Raw genomic sequence first — 12,958 nt, 5'->3', positions numbered from 1 at the left:
GCAGTGGTGTTAGCAAGTGCAACCCTGAAGCACATATAGGGTAAATTAGGATCTTCTCTAGTGATATCCCTGCCATACAGGAAGCCATCCTTAATGTAGGCACATATGCCATGCCCATGGCGATCTTGGGTGTCAGATTTAGCTGTTAAATTAGAGTATCCGTTAATTATGAACTCATCTAGGGAAGTGGTCGGCCCTATTCCAGTTTCACTAAGAAATAATATGTCCGGTTTCGTCTCCTGTAATTGGGTTTCAACCTCTAGAAGGTTGGAACGTAGACCCCTGATGTTGGAGAAGGAGACCTGGTAGTAGGGGTCTACATTGGAAGATGGGGTTCTAGTTTTAATCGAGTTTTTATTTTGGAGATATTTCATGTTGAGGTTTTGGGATTTGTGGAATAGGTCGGCATACTTGGTTAGAGCAGTACAGAGAGGGAAAGTAAGAGAGAAAAAGACAGGAAAATTTATCTATTTTTTTTTTTTTTTTGTAGCACACGAAAAGGTAAAGCCGTAACAATTACCCACTAGTATGGCATCGAGAGGCCCCACCAGAGACTACTGCATGGTCCAGATCCACTCACCAAATGGCAATAAGCAGTCCCAGTACTTTGCGCCTGCTGATAGGACAGCCTCCTTAGTGGTTAATCCAAGGTTCGGGTCCCTGACTATTAGGAGGATAACGTCAGCCCAGACAAAACGTTTACCTCCAGCACCCTTACTAGTGACATCGCCACAAGGACAGACAGAGACAGAAAAATTTCCGACATCTCAGACTACTGATCACCAAGTACTACCGACCTTTAAGCAGCTTTTTCTTCACCCTTTGTCAGAAAAATCACTCATTGAATGAAGACTGAATGACAAAATAGGAGAATATCTGAATATTGTGCATGAGTTTATAGGAATTGCTTTATTTTTTAATTGTTTAAAAAAAAAAAAAATGTACAGAAATGAGTAATTAAGATGCATAGAATGAGCTTTGTTTTCTTGCTTAAATTTACTTTAAGTCATGATATTAGAATGTTTTTTTTCTTGCTGTCTGTTGTGTTTCTGTGTGCAAGGAGGATAATTTTTTGTGAGGGATGCAGATTGCCGGGTGTTAGGGTGGGAGAGGGCCAATACTTTCATGAACGTTTAATAAGGAAGACAAAAAAGGTGGAAATTCAGGAAATATTGATATCAGATCAGTTGATTTGTTTTGAAAGGGTCAAGATAAACTTAGATCAGTCCAAAGCTTTCGATAGGGTCGACCATCGTTTCCTGGCATCTGTCTTAGAGGCCGCCGGTTTTAAACCGGACTTTTGCAAGTGGATCTCCATAATGTATCGACAGCCCATGGCTGTCGTGCAAGTCAACGGAAAGCGCTCGAAACCCTTTGTTATCTCTCGGTCGGTTCGTCAGGGTTGTCCACTGTCGCCCCTGCTTTATGTCCTGGCTTTGGAGCCTCTTCTCCGCAAGCTGAGACATGGGGAGGCAAATTCGGCCCTGCGCGGAATGGCTCTGCCTGGCGGCTCAGCTGCCAAGGTATCCGCGTTCGCCGATGATGTCACGATCTTCGTGTCGGGCTTCAGAGACATTGAGGTCGTGTCGGAGGCACTCACACAGTACGAAAGAATCACGGGGGCCAAGATAAACCGCAACAAGTCGGTAGGACTGCGGTTGGGCGCATGGAGTGGCAACGCAAACCTCCCTGCGCCCTTCAGCTGGACAGATGGCCCGGTCCGGATCCTCGGCGTGTGGTTCGGACCGGGTCTCCAGCTTGACAAGAATTGGTTGGAGGTACGGTCAAAGGTGGAGGCTGCAGTCAATTCGTGGCTACCTAGGAAACTTTCCTTAAAGGGTAGAGCTGAGGCGTGCGCCACTTACGTCTTTCCTCTCATCCTTTACCGACTGGCCGTACTTCCCCTGCCTGCACAACACCTAAAAGCTCTTGTCGAACTCTTGTCCTTGCTCCTCTGGGACAGAGGAAGACACTGGGTGAGCAGACAGGTCTGTATTCAACGTCCGTGTGAGGGAGGCTTGGGAATGCCGGACTTGAAGTGTCATCGAGATGCTGAGAGGCTGGCCTTCCTGAGCCACTATATGCAGGATGACCAACCTTGGCACCCCGTGGTTACTGCCGCCTTTCCCGACCTCGTTCTCGACCCTTCCATCGAGAGCCGTCGCAGGCCGCGGGGAGAATCTGCCTACATGAAAGAGTGCCGAGCTGCGCTAAAACGACTACCAAGGTCCAGTGACCTTGTGACTGCTACCCGTAGGGAACTCCACTGGGATCTAGTGAAGGGGGCCGCTGACGACCCGCTATGCGCGCGTTTGGGGTGGCAGCAGAGTGAGATCCGCTCCGCGTGGAGCTGGACGCCAGGTTCGAGTCATCTGAACAATTCGGAGTTCTCTCTGACCTGGCGATTGGCCCGAAATGCACTTCCACTCAACAACATACAATGCAGTTCCGGGTTTTTGGAGTCGCCTGATTGTCCCCGTTGTGGGACAACGGCCGTAGAAACTACCGATCACGCTTTCTTCGATTGCCGCGAACTCCGCCAGTACTGGTCGTATGTCAGCGGAGTGACGGCTCGCATCGATACTGAGCATCCTCGCCCAATTACTGTATCCAATGTTGTGGACAACGTGAGGCCGCCGTGGGACCGGGAAAGACAAATGGTCTACATTACGATCCTGGCCGTGGCGAGAATGGTGATCTGGACGTCGCGTCTGCAAGGTTGCCGGGGGGTGTTGCCTTTTTCTGATCAAGATCTGATCGCTTTCTTTAAACACCAACTACGGGTGAAGATCAGATGTGATAGAAGAAGGCTGCATCGCGCGGCATTTGACAGAAGATGGATACATGTGGCAAGTCTGTGTGTACGAAGAGGAGCCAAATTTGAATACGTGTTCCCCGCCTAGGTGTGGAACGCGCAGTTCTGTAAAGTAAAATTAAACAAGTAGTCTCTCAGCTAGCTGAGTGTGTGTTCCATCCCTCCCCGATTGGGAAGCCTCCAAGACCCCCATCCCATCTTACCTGCAATTTTTGTTTTCACCCCTTCCTCTAAATTTTACCCATCTTGGAGAAAAAGAAATACAAACTAACCTCCATCCCTTACCCACAAAAATTTTCTTTTCTCCATTCACCCCCATCTAGAGGGCATCCCCACCTAGAGACTGACCCGCAGAAGCGAGGTTCCTTTTACAAACCTAGTGGAACGGGCAGTCTATCAACTAGACGGGGTTGGGAGGGTCCTACTAATCACCTTTTGTTTTTTCTTCCCCCGCCCTCGACACAAATGAATTACTGTATCATTTTATTGTTATCTTTTGTTTTTACACGTCAATAAAAAAAAAAAAAAAATGTTTTAAAAATTGGGAGTTAAAATCCCCCCTTTTGAGTTGGCCATGTGCCTAAGTTTTTTGTTCATCGTTGATTTTTTTTCTGTATTTTTTAACATGAATAAAAGATTTAATATCTCAAAGTGTAGTATCTGTTCTTCAGATGCTGCACTTCTATTTCTTGTTCTCTTTCGGTGGAGGAGAAATCCTTCACGATTGAGACAATTTTTATTTTTGTACCTTTTCTCCACATTAAAAAACGACCCTGGTGTCTAACTCTGTCCCGTGGGGAGGCACAGTAAATAGGTACAATGATTTGACAAAATGAGACATAAATTCTTGTACAATGTGTACATCCAAGAATTAGGATATTAGATAGGAATATGACACAGTGAAATCCTGTGAATGGGGCTGTGTTCTTCACCTAACACAAGATGTGTGAGAGGTTCTTTGACCCAATGGCAAACAGAGAATGACTGAGAATAATATTTTTAGAAATAGAGGGAAGATGTGTGTCATGCATCCGGAACTTGAATAAGGGAATAGAAGATTGAGGTAAATTTTAATATTTGGAGACTGGTTAGAAATAATGTTAACTTAATTGGTGATTGTGGTAATTGGGATAAGTCAGGAATCTCAGCGTTTTAATTTTTTTTTTTTTTTTTTTTTTTAAATGGTGGGAAAAGTAAAAATAAGGTAGGCAAGCCAATGATCTGTGCAGAGGGAGAGAGAAAGCCCCTCAATTAAAAAAAGTAAGACAATCAGAATGAAAAGAAGAGATTTATGTGTTACATATTACAATTGTGTTTTCTCCATATGAAAAGCCAGATTGTCTTAACCAACATTGTTGTTAATGTGTTGTAACATATATAACTTATGTACAAAAATGTCATTTGTTGCTGTAATAATTGTTTCATCTTTTTTCCATATAAAATTGTATAAGGACTTTGTTTTTATTGGTTGTCAAAGAAATGAGAAAGATAATCAGAAGGAAAAAGTTACTTATGTGTTATATGTTCTAATTATACTTCATAGTCTGAGTTTTCTTTTGACTAATATGGTCGTTTAGGTGTTGTTAAAGAAAAAAAAAATAGAAATGGTAGAAGTTATATTTTTCTGCTCTGGGTATGAGTTGAAAAACAATCACGATTTTTTTTTTTTTTAAGTTGAAGGGAAAAAAAATATAAATTGACATTTTGCAATTTTCCTAATAGGTGATTAAAATATCCTATTGATAAGATGTGAAAAAAATTCCTCATTTCTGGGAGGGAGGGTGGGGTAGTAGGTGGTTAAAATTCCTGCTGTTTTTTTATTTATTACTAGTCTGAGTGCCCGGGTGTGTTTGGAGGTGTGTGTTGAGTGAAAAAAAAAAAAAAATTGGTAGTAGGCAGGCAGGCTTGGACCAGTACAGCGAAGGAGCAAAAGAATGTGAAAAAAAAATGTGATTGCATCCATTGCCAAACCGGAAGTAGCGAAGATTTAAATTAAGGCGAGTTAATCGAAAAGAGGGGATGGCTTTCAAAAATATTGGCAAAAAAAGCGACCGTTCTTGTAGAAAAGTGCCCAGTTGAGGTGAAGGAATTAATATTTTTAGCCAATTTTTCAATATTTGTCGTCTGAAGGGTCAAGCTTCAAAACAATACCGACCTCGCAAAAATCCATCTCCTCTTGAAAATCTTAGGCAGACATACAAATATACATACATTTAGACAGATGAGATTTATATTATAGATTATTGTACCTCGATGCAAGAGTGAGGTTGATTTCCTCAGTCAGTTATGAGAAGCAAGTTCCTGTCTAAAAGGAATTGCTTTGCTGTATATCCTTTGGCTGGCAAGAGAGTTAAATGCACACACAAATGCAGAAATCTGCATAAAAATATAATATTCATACATATTTTATGACCGGGTAATACCGGTGACTTGCTAGTCTATTTCTAAATTGCAAGTCCAAAGAGGAGTCACATTTAAAGTAAATAAATTCCAAAATTACCAAAATGTTTATCCTTTTTTGTAAGAATTAATGAGAAAGATTTTGTGGATACAAAATAATGAAATGTTTTTAGGTTTTAAATAAACTTTGCAAGGTGATAACGAGTTAGCTAAGCCAGCTAGTATTCTATAAATTTCATTGATAATAGTTATTGAAGATTTCAATTTTGTACATATTTTATGAAATCTCATACCTCATAAAATTGAAATAACTAAATTATTAGTCACAGAAATTTCAGGTTTTCTACACACTTTACATGAAATGGTATAACATGTCAATTTATTATAATTGAGATATATATATATATATATATATATATATATATATATATATATATATATATATATATATATGGTAACAAAACAAATGAAACAATAATTTAGGGGAAAACAAAAACAAAGTAACTTTTTAAAATTTTTATTATACAATTAAGAAGTAAAATACATTGCAAACAGGTACACAAACGGGGAAACATCGTTAACAGATGACATATTTACATGGGCATGCACTATGAATGCACAATACATATGCAAACCGGGATAAACAATAACACAGTAATAAAATTTTCAGTTCATATTTTCACAGACTAAGTGTTGCCAAGCACAATAAATGGTATAACCCATGCAATGGACATTTTCACTTGCATCAGTTATAACAAAAATAAAACAATTTAGTGCTTCTTGCAGATAACAACCCTAGGTAACTGAACCCGGGGAGGAGAGGGGAGGGGGGATTAATATATGTATTTCTTTTCTTGCATACAATTTTTATTCTTTTTATTTCAGTGGCAGTGAAGACTTCTGGAGTTATTGGTCTTTGTTTGATGTTCTATAGGATCGCATATCGGTTGAAGGCTAAGTCTCACTAAACCGAGTGCCTCTTGCAGCATCTAACTAGCTGTAGTGCTGGTCCCCTCCCTCATTCTATCTTTAAGAAACTATTCATCTGTTTGTATAAATTTTGCCTTTTCCTAAGTAGATACTTTTATAGAAGATAAGATATTTTAATTTAAAAAAAAAAAAAAAAATTTTTCCCTTTCATTTGAGGCTAGCAACTTTTAAACTTAATTATAATTCATGTTTATAGTCATCTCCCCATAAAAGTTATGTCTACTTAGATGATAATAAAAACGTAGTTCTTACAAAGCCTTTTCAGAAGAGGGGAGGGGGTTAAAATATTACTTTTCTACAAAACAAAATTAGAATCTTATTCAATTTAGTGACCGAGGATTGTTATCCTAAGCAGCAGCAGCAACATCTTTAAAAGCATTGTTTTATTTAAATTTTAATAAAATAAGCTTATGACTAGATAATTAACTTTATAAAAGTAACATAAAAAAAATGGTTTTGATAAATCTAAATTTAATTCCTTTCTAACTGGAATGTTAAATAAATATGATTAAATAATATTTTTATAGTACAAGTATGTGTGTAAAAATTATATAAAATGCTAATAAAAAGGATCTTTAGTCCAGTTTCATCGTATCACTGATCAGAAGTGTGTGCGCCAAACTCATATCAAGCAAAAAAGTTGGATAAAATTCTGATCCGTGACAAGCTGAAACTGTACAAAAATGTTAATCTAAGTTACACATTGATATTTATTAGCTATAAAGCTCTATCCAATAGGATATTGAGCTCTGTCCACAATCTACTATCTTGATTGAATTCTGTTCCTATTGAGAGATTGGGATTCTTAAAATTTTCTCCCAACTGATGGGTTGAGCTCTATGAGGAGAGATAATGATTTACACTTAGCATAAAGATGAACTCTAATTAGAAGTAACCAGTCACGCAAATGTAAAAACACATAAGTGTTATAATTTTTATTGTCAGAACAAACAAGGTAGTATTGGGATAAAATGCCAAATTGCTGATTGGGTTAGTTGTCAGGATTCAAATCTCAGCATGAAAAAAAATTGTCACACTGAAGAGCTGTAGTATGGCAAAATAGCTGTTTGTGGAAAACCATACACACAATGTATAACGCTGTATAGAGAATACCATTATAAAAAGCAGAAAAAATGAGATCCGTTACACAATTCAAATCGTGTCTATAAAGAAGGGCAGTTTTTAACCAACATTGGTTTAACCAAATCAGCTAGCAAAACTGAATTTTCTATGTTCACGGCTCCATAAAATAACTAAATAACTGCTTAATAATGGTTGTTATTAATGTAGACATAATTATCAAAAAAAAATAAATAAAATAAAAAAATAATGGCGTTTTGTACATTTTCATAAATAAATTCATTTATATATATGAAAATACAGATTGAGTTGATTACACAAAAACTAATTGTGTTTCTTCCTTATGAAATCTTCAGGCAGTATCCATAAATACCCCCCTCCCCACCAGTATAAAGTTCTCCTTCATCACACTCCTAGCAACTACTTATATGTTCACACCATTTCTTAGCTTATTTTTGTCTCCCCCCCCCACCCCCCACTATAATTTTTGCATTAACTTTCTGCTGACATGGGGGAGAGGAAGTGGGGGATCTAGAACATTTTTCACTACTGTTTTTAAAAATTTGTAGAATTAAATGGGTATATATATAGGGAAACCGAAAATAGTGTTCAGAGACATTTGGCTTTTATTCAAATACTTTCTCAAGATGACTGAATGACAAAACGTCAATGAACATAAATAATTTTTACTTTTTTTTTTCAGTATGTTGGATTATTAATTCCATAATAATCATTGTGTGTGTGTGTGTGTGTGTGTGTGTGTGTGTGTGTGTGTGTGTGTGTGTGTGTGTGTGTGCGTGTGCGTGCGATGTAAAAACCGGGTTGGATACGTCTCAGACAAATCCATTTAAGAAAAGGAAACTTATGCCAAATCTTTAAAACATGATTACCGGTCATTTTGCCTTGGCATGTCACCGGGTGATAACAATGGTGGTCTACAGTGGTACTTTTGTCATACAAGCATTTTCCACTATAAACCAATAATATACAGATGTCTCTGCAATCTCATCTGTCAACCAAACATTTTTGAAGACATAAAAGTTGACAGTGGGGAAACATGAGATGGCAATTAGCTCTGTATGAGGATGTAGATTGAGTGTGTGTGTGTGTGTGTGTGTGTGTGTGTGTGTGTGTGTGTGTGTGTGTGTGTGTGGAAAGATAGGCGGGGATGAAGATACAATGTAATATTTAAAGAACTGTGAGTAGAGAAGTTAGAATGTTATTACTGTAAGTATATCAATTGGTCGGTGTAACCAAAAGCTTAGCAAGTTACATTAAATTATATGAAGGATAAAATTGGGAGGGTTTATTAAGGGATACAAAAGCTGGACTTGGAATAGATCAGTTGCCTGATGCAATCAGAAGTAAAAAGCACGATTGCATTTGTGTAGCCACTCAAAATTGTTTATTAATTTAGATATTTTTTTATCACAATATTAACATGTATTTCCGTTTTGTTTAGAAACAATTTTTTATATGTCAATCAGAGCACTCTTGCTTTGACAGAGTACACAGAATTAAAATATTCAAAATTGGGTTTTTTTTTTTTTTAACGAGAAAAATAGCAAAAATATAAACAAAGAAAACGGAAAATAGAAAAATTAAATAAATTAAATAAAGAAAAAAAACAAATAAAAATAGAAATAAAAATAAAATAGAAATAAATAACAGAAACAAAAATAAAATAGAAACAAAAATAGAAACAGAAATAAAATAAAAATAGAAATACAAAAAGAAAATACAAACACAAAAAATAAAAATGGAAAAAAACAGAAAAGACAAAACAGAAAAAAACAATAAGACAAACAGAAAACAAGACAAACAAAAAAAAACAATAGAAAAGACAAACAGAAAAAACAAGACAAACAGAAAAAAACAATAAGACAAACAAAAAAACAAGACAAAGAAAAAACAGAAAAGACAAACTGAAAAAAATAAAAAATACAAACTGAAAAAAAAAAAACAATAGAAAAAACAAACAGAAAAACAATAGAAAAGACAAACAGAAAAAAACAATAGAAAAGACAAACAGAAAAAACAATAGAAAAAAAAAAAGCAAAGAAACAAAAAAACAAACAGAAAGAAACAATAGAAAAGACAAACAGAAAAAAAAACAATAGAAAAAAACAAACAGAAAAAAGGATGAGATAGTAAAGGCAACAAACAAGAAAATAAAGGGAAAAGAAAACAAAAGAAAAGGAAGTAAAAAGGAAAAAAAAAAACCTCTCGGACCCAATAGTTCAGATTTTACATTCTGTAATCATACATGAAGCCTAATGTCCTCAGGAGTTTATATCTAGACCTCAGTTTGGATGTATGACCCACTACTGACATAAGCACATTTCTCTAATTGGTAAAATTTGAAAATTGTATCTTTTATTAAAAACAACAAATTGCCAGGATTCAATGTACTTGCCAGAAAAACAATCTATATCAAGAAAATTTAAGGTTTTCCACTCGGGTTATTTTATTACTTTTGATTCCCAATTAAAAGTAAATAAGTATTAACAGGTATCTTCCTAAAGTTATATTTATATGTATACGATTCATTCCTAAACTAACCAATTATCATGCATTTTGGAACACAGCTGATCTGAGTGAGGATGTCGAAATGTGAGGATGTCATTTTAGACAAAGGAGGTAAAATCAGACGCTCTTTAAGACTCAGATACCTCCCAATTTTTTTTTGTGTGACATTTTAATATTTGACATCAATAAATATTCCACAAATTACAGTTTCTTTGGAATATTTTAATGTTTTTTAGGGGTCATAACATGGACAACCTAAACATTTAAAAATTCAAATATACCAGATTTGCATTGAATTAGATTCATAGTCATTAGACACCAAATAAACAAGATTTCATGAATTTCAATTTATTATTAAGATCTTTTGTGCTTAAATTTTTAGACATTTTCTAGAATTAAAATCATGCAATGGATTTGGATCAAAATTAAAGATTCTAAACATAAGGTTTAGTATTGTTAGTATATGTAGATTTGAATCTTTACAAACGAAACAAAACTAGTGCAAAACTTGGGAATTCATTTTTTCTTTACCTGTCCTGGGTTAGGTATTTTATTCCGTTTATTTGTTCATGAATATTGGGGAGGAGGGGGGGTTACATAATACATTACTATAAGTACTTGGATTAGTATATTTCACGTTGATCAAAGAAAGGAACAACATTATGATGCAGACTGCATTTTTGATTAACATCCTTAAAAAGGAAATATGATTTATAAGAGTAAAATAAAAATGTAAAAATAATCATTAAGGAGTTTAAAGCTTGGAGTGCACAAGGACTCATTCATTCCTGAGAAAACGTCGGTTTGCCTTGTGGGGATTCAAGCAAGACCACAGTAACAATGGTTTTAAGATGGTCTTTATTGGGTGATTTAGGGTTAGAGGTAGGGTTGAAGGATAGGTGGAGGGGGCTTGTCATTTGTAAGACATCTTAAATGAAAGGCACTTTTAGGGGATGGTTTGTCACTGAAGCCTTTAGTATAAAAAGCTAACTGGTTGAAAAGCTAGAAAATGAGGGATCATTTTACATTAATATATGCAAAACTCATTCCCCATCCTAAAGGGTTTTTTTTTTTTAGTATATTTTTAGAGTGTTCATGCGTAATCGCCTATCAAAAAAAAAAAATGAGTAAATGAATTAGCACCAGTTGCTGAGGATTAATTAGAAGCAATTATTTTGTATCCCAAAAAAAAGATTTTAAGTGATACATTTCCTTTTTATGAATACCAAGCATAAACACAGACAATAAATATGCTTTCCACACTTTTTGGGGGGAGGGAGAAGAGTCAAATGAATTTATTTTATTTATTTTTTTTTTTTTTATACAGTGATCACCACTTATCAAGGCCCAGAAGCCACTCAGGGATAAGGGTTATTGCAAGTACATTACGTTAGTGTGGAGATTTGATGGAGTGTTTACTTAAGGGGGCGGTTCATTAGGAATTTGTTAACGTTGGACTTGAAGACATCCAAGTTGTAGTCCGGGGGAAAGCAGGCAGACGGAACAGAGTTCCACAGGCGTGCAGTTCTAAGAAAGAAACTAATATTAAATTTATTTTCTTCCCCCCGAAGAAGGTAAAATTAAACAAAGATAAAATGAAACTTAAAAAAAAAACAAAAAAAACAGACAATGAAACAAAAAATCAGACACTAGAGAAAAGAGACAAACAATGAAAACAAAGAAACGTCAGAAAATAAGATAAGGAGTGTTTACAAAAATCAAGGGAGTCAAAAAAACAGAAAACAGATTAAGTAATAATAGACACACAGTATAACAAAGAGTATGACAATATTAAAGGGGAAAAAACTTGAAAATTTCAGAACATTAACATTCTTTTTTTTAAATGCTAATATAGTTTTCAAAACTTTAGATGAGTATAATGAATGTGATGTCCACAATATTCATGGCAGTGTTCAACCAATGATAAAAAAAAAATTTTAATCTGAAAGAGATGAATTTCTCAACCAGCTTTCCCATTTCCCAATCTAAGAAGCCAAGGTGTTCACTCATAATGTTCTTAAAAAAAAAAAAAAAATCACTTTTTTTAGGAGGAGTAGGAGGGGAGGGGGACAAAGTTGTTTACTGGTTTTATGTTGAATCGTCAACACCACAGGAAGAGGTTTATTGATGTAACAAGTCTTCTACCTCCCCTAGCAATGAATCATTTGAACCATGACAAAATGAATATTTTCAGAGAACAGGAAAAAAAAAAAAAAAAAAAAAAAAAAAAAAAACAGGAAACAAAATTGAACCAAATGATTCATAGTCATTAAAACAAAATTTAAAAAAACTGGAAGTTAATCAGTTATGCATTTTTTTGAACACAGCTGATATATGCAAAACTTGGTCATTTTATACATGTAAAACATTTCCTTTTTATGAATTATGTTTTTCAAAAAAAAAAAAAAAAAAAAAAAAACTGATCCAACCAGCGAAGTAATGCATTTTTTTGCAATGATCAGAAGAATAAGAGACTTCCAATTTTCTTTGAAACCTAATGTTCTCAGGAGTTTATATCTAGACCTCAATTTGTCGAGAATTAATTAGAAGTAATTATTTTGTATCTACGCTGGTTGGATAGAAATTTTAAGAAAAAAATTGACAAATGTCAAGTTTTAATTTTAGAGAGCTGGAGGAGTGGAGAAGGACATTAACAGCCAAATTAATGAACAAGACGCTAATATATATTGAAAGAATATTTCAAAGAACTATTTTTGAGGGAGAGGGGTCAAATTTTTCCGTTTTCTATACTACACTTATGTTTATCGTTTCAGATACAATTTCAGTAAAGTGCATAATATACAGTTCAGAAATAGTGTAAAATGTATCGAATATAGTAGAATCTATCTACAGACCTCTATACTGTTAAGGTTTCTATTTTCAGAATTTTATTCTGTTCAAAGCAATCTTTCCAATTTCTCAACTGTTAACTATTCTGTATTTTTAGCAATTTCTTATTTAAAGTTTGTCTTACTAAGTTTCTATCATTAGGCTTACTTTTCTTATAATTTATGGCAATGTTTGATATACAAAAAATAAATTTCTATTTCAATTCCAATTCTCAATTTTTAGTGTTTCGAATGTTGAACTGTATATTTGTCAATGGATTTGTTATTCAAGAGATATTTTAGATTTTATGTTTGT

At 35.0% G+C, this 12,958-nt stretch overlaps 1 protein-coding gene across 1 annotated transcript in view; it reads left to right on the top strand.

The window, feature by feature from the left end:
* Window positions 1-12,958, top strand: part of LOC145291924 (serine incorporator 5-like) — a 317,833-nt gene that overhangs the window by 37,047 nt on the left and 267,828 nt on the right. The window lies entirely within an intron of this gene.

The sequence above is a fragment of the Euprymna scolopes genome, chromosome 13, assembly GCF_053919585.1.
Source record: "Euprymna scolopes isolate OS-2025 chromosome 13, ASM5391958v1, whole genome shotgun sequence".
NCBI classification, from domain to species: Eukaryota; Metazoa; Mollusca; class Cephalopoda; order Sepiida; family Sepiolidae; genus Euprymna; species Euprymna scolopes.
This window is presented reverse-complemented; position numbering and strand designations above follow the sequence as displayed.